Below are 5,034 nucleotides of genomic sequence, written 5' to 3'. Positions count from 1 at the left end.
ATAATTAAATAAAGTGAAATATTACAATTTTAAAAATCTGTTTCTATTTGAATACATTTCATGCGTTTTTTGCTGTAATGGCAGCAGGCATTACTTTACGTTTATTCAGCATATGATCTTTCAGATATATTTCTAATAAGCTGATTTGTTGCTCAAGAAACATTTATCATTATAGTACCATTCAAATATTTAGGGTATTGATTAAAAACTGTATGGTTTCACTTAGGAAAGGCCCATTAAATTATTTAAAACAGTAAAATCTGTAAAACGTGTAATGTTATAATGTATAAATATCTAAAATCACTGTTTTAACTGGGTTTTGTATCACACACGTAAGGCATTGATTAGCATAAGAGATTATTTCAGTAACATTTTAAGCAAAAAATTTTGACTGGTAATTTGTAAATACAGAGGAATAGTTCCAGAAACAGTAAAAGCAGAAGACAGACATGAATTAAAAATGTTGCAATGCTCAGAGAAGACCTTTTTTCTTCCCATCAGAGACATTAGTAGAACATTACCAGTGAACATGACGCTGCACAGAAACATTACCAAGCTTTTAGACATATAAATACGAACAGCATGGGATATAATTTTATCTAGTTTTCCATGTTTCCTCAGAAGAATAAAATCATATTTCAAAATGACAAGAGGTTATCCACCAGTAAGCATATCCAAACTTCAAACAGCCTCTCATACTGTCCCTGACCTCTGTCAGCCCATATTAGCAGTGGTGAGGCAGAGTTGGCTTTTTAATTAAGCAGCATCTTGTTCGTACCACCCCCTGCCTTTGTCTTTGCACCTGACGAACGCCTCTAAACGCTTACTGATTGATCTTGATGTGCTTGTCTTAACAGGGAGTGACAGCAGCAGCAGAGGCAGAGATCTAATCTGCCAGTCGCTCAAAGACGAATGGGGCACGAGACAATCATGCAATCATTTCATGCATGACATTTTTTTTTTACACGTTTATGTCCTCGACGTGCATTTCTTCTCAAAGCAAAAGTCTAAAAACACATTAAACTTGATTAGATTTTTTTTAACTGTTTGACTAAGTTCTTTAAATACTATACAGTTAATCCATAATATTTGGTTGTGGATGATTAATATGTCTCCGTGATCTGCTTTTGAGGAAATATCATAGTATCGTGATACGGTGTGCCTTTGTCTCAATATACTGTGCAACATCACAAAAATTCAAATGTCTCGTTTTTCACATCTTGTTCCTGCTTTTTCAGGGAACAGAGTTACAGTCAAGTAACCCAAAATGTTCCCTGTCAAAAGCTACTATCAATGCTACGTTTCAATAATGCATATGAGAATGAGAAAACCAATTCCACCCACACTGCTTCAGCCTTAGAGAATGCAACCCTCTGATTGAAAGAGCCCTAATTCCTAGAGGAGAAGCTTGACTTCATAGGCTATAGGGCAATAACATCCCTCATGTGATATTATTTGACAGCTGCCCCCCAGCTGTGGCCCCCATAGCATATGAATAGCTGCTTCGATTTACACCACTGGCTAGTGCATTGGGTCTAAAACTTAAGAACACATACTGAACACAGTAAGTTAAGAATTTCTTGTGCCAGTGTAATGAACGGTGGAGGGCAGAAGACCTCTAGAATGACCGGATGTATGCTTGAGAATAGAACTTTCGGAAGATAATTAGGATTAGAATGCAAAACAGCTTTGACCATCCCAGGGGCAAAGGCTAAGCACATGGGGAGTGTTGCATTTGAATCAATCAGAAACACAATTTGTAGACAAGATAAATTTACCACCTAATGACACGTTGAGAGTTCTCCCTCTCACCATCTTTGAACTATAGGAAAGACCGAATGGCTGTAAAAATTTCTTTGAATAAATACACATAGGTAATTGTATATGTTTTTGCTGTTTTTGTATATTGTCTTTTATGTTGAATACTATTTTGTGCATGCTTATAATAGATCACTAGCTAGATCACCTCACTTGTACCATGTTTGGTCTCTATTAATTCGTCTTTGGGTGATCTAACTGAAAGAGCATATTGTTGATACCTATGCAACATATTAGTGTTCTAAGTATCTTTAATAGTATATCAACATCCAATCCAGTTCAAGTGCAAATTACCATGATTGGAGACAAAGAGAATTGTAAACTTTCCCTCCAAAAGTTCAAGACACCAAGACATGTGAGCTAGAAATCTTTAAGATCCTCAGATCTTTGCAGATCTCTCTCTTAGCTCTTTTTCACTTTCCAGCTTGGAAGAAACTCCCAATCACCATTGAGTCAGGATATCTTTGGAATTCTTCACTCTTTGACCCAGAAGAACATAAAGTCCAAAACCTTAAAACCCATCAAGACTTTCATCCGAGACTGCATCCATATACTCATCAATGACCAAGGCATTGCAAGTATCACACATTTAACTAAATGAAACAGAGATTTAGAATAGGCTATAGACTGCGTTATAAATGGCGCTGATGGTTTTACTCAGGTGGACTCTTTTCGTAGCTTCATTTTCTGGTTTTCCTGATGGTTTTGTCTCATTTACCCTTTCCCATGTATGAGTGTTTATGTTTGTTTGTTGATATGAATTTACACTGATTTTTTGCTGGTTGGATGGAAATTTATTTCTGCTATAGTTACAGTTATTTATCATAATTAATTGTAATTATTTATACACATTTTACCTTTTAGTCTAATGTCCTACATGGGACTGACAGAGCCTTCAAATACTCAATTCTCTTCAGAGAAGTAATTAGAGAAACCATTAGAAAGACCATCTTTTTAGAAATCTGACTGGTTCAAAAGGAATCCCAAATAAACCCATGAAAAGACTGTCACTCTGGTGGGCACTCTCAAACTGCTTAGCTCCACAAATGAAGTGAGTGATTTGTGGGTGCTTTTCCACAAAGACCCAATTGATCAGACCATGGCAAGCCAAAATGGTGGTCACATAGACTAGACAAAAACAACCTGGCAGTAAATTCGGAGTCATAAACCAACTTTTGAAAGCTAGCCATCTGAGGGTTCTAGTGGAGGAAGCTCTAGCACTTACAATAGTCTGTACTACATTGGCTGTAAGCCCAGCTTCTTTTAGCTGTTCCCCCGTTAGAGGCCAGACATAAAGGTTCCAGAGCTCAGGCCAGGGATTAAATATCATCCCCTGTGCCTGAGATAGCAGATGTCTCCGGACTCTGCACAGCGAGGATGGATGCAGAATCTGATTTTGCTGAGTGCGACATGTTTACGGATCAACATCTTTGTTGACCCTGGAACAGCATTGTGGTTAACCAATCAGATTTGAAGAACCAGTTTAGTACATCAGTGTCATGCATCTAACATTTTCTCTCATTTTAGGGGTTACTCATGGGTAAGGTTACAGGTTTAGGTGAAGGGATTTGGTAAACACTAAACACATCTTTTTTTATTAAAATTTTGTTCCAAGGTCAACTAAATATGTTGACTTCGGAACACATCTAACTAACATCTAAAAGTTCTAAGTGCCTTTATTTGTCATAAAATCACAATTATGCAGTTTGCAAATGGTCAACCAAGAAGCATTATCATTCCCACCTTGTCTAAAACATGCATTTTAAATGCATCTCCTGTAACCAATTTCACCTAGACCCTCCCCACTTACTTTTCACACTTGTGAGAGTACTGAGTGCAGTGTATAAATATGATTGTCTGAATGGAGCCATTTCACTATGAATGAGCAGGAAATGTAGTGAATTAAAATGAAGATTTTCATAGCAAAGTTTAAATTAATTGTTTTGCCACGTATTCCCAAAACACATCCCCTATTCATCATGTGTTAGTTCAGTGGGACTCAAGACTGTGTTTTGTGGCTATTCGAATACAATTGATCACACGCGTGTCTACACTATGAAAGCAGTTCTGTTGCATTTTTGATAGTCTCTGGAAGTGGTCGAAAGTGGACAAACTCAAAACATTTCAGCATTATTTCACAACCTTTCATACTTGAATTCCTTTTACCTTGTTACATCCTTTAACAGAAAGGCTATGTAGACTATTTTCTAACAGAAAGTGAATGTCCTTGGCTACTGAATGTTGTGTATTCAAGCCACTGCATTAAACGGACCACATTCACAAAGCAGTCCTGTTAAAGTTGTTATTGGTAGTGACTCCACTTTTGGACCCTTCTTTTATATATTAAAATAGAGAGTGTAGATGATATAGAGTAGAAATTATATAGACCAGGGGTTCTCAAAGTGGGGCCAGCGGGTCCACAAAACACTTTTTTGTAGGGCACTTTGAAAAATGCAAAATGTGGATGGAATCATAAAATTCAAATTGCTGTATAAAGCAGAACACAGATTAATAAGTTGAGTTTTTCCCCTTTGGAATCTATTCAGCTGATCTTCAGGTCTGGTGATAGCCCTTTTAGCATAGCATAGCAAAGATCATAGAATCCAATTAGACCAGTAGCATCGCGTTTAAAAATGACCAAAGAGATATCTTTTCTATTTAAAACTTGACTCTTCTGTAGTTATATGGTGTACTAAGACCGGCGAAAAACGAAAAGTTCCGATAGGTGGATATAATAAAGAACTATACTCCCATTCTAGCTCCCATCCCATGGCCGCAGTTGCAGTGATATCAACCAACTGTGTAGTGAACTCAAACCCAAATTAATTTATTAAAAAAAGGAAACGGAACAGTGATCTAAGCTACAACCAGCATTACAACATCAATGCAAGACTAAAAACTGAACAAACTGAAGGCCTATACATACTTGAATGGAGCAATCAAAGAAACAGAGAACAGGTATGAACTAATCAGGAGCTATAGAGTCAAAAAATCCCTGTACACACAAACGCAGTTATTTTAGATTTGCTGTTTCTATGCAGTTTGGCCATTCGTCCACAGGTAAACTCTGCAACAGGTCACTGAAACCAAACATTTTTGAAAACACCGGCCAGGGTGAGTATTTTCAAAAACTCTCATTGCAGTGCTATCGTGTGAAACCAGAGTTTTCGGCTTGTGATGTCAGAGCCTGTCCTGTTATCTCCACCTACTGGACAC

This window comes from Puntigrus tetrazona, chromosome 17 (genome assembly GCF_018831695.1).
Source record: "Puntigrus tetrazona isolate hp1 chromosome 17, ASM1883169v1, whole genome shotgun sequence".
NCBI lineage: Eukaryota > Metazoa > Chordata > Actinopteri > Cypriniformes > Cyprinidae > Puntigrus > Puntigrus tetrazona.
The sequence above is the reverse complement of the archived record's forward strand: the minus strand, read 5'-3'. Positions refer to the sequence as shown.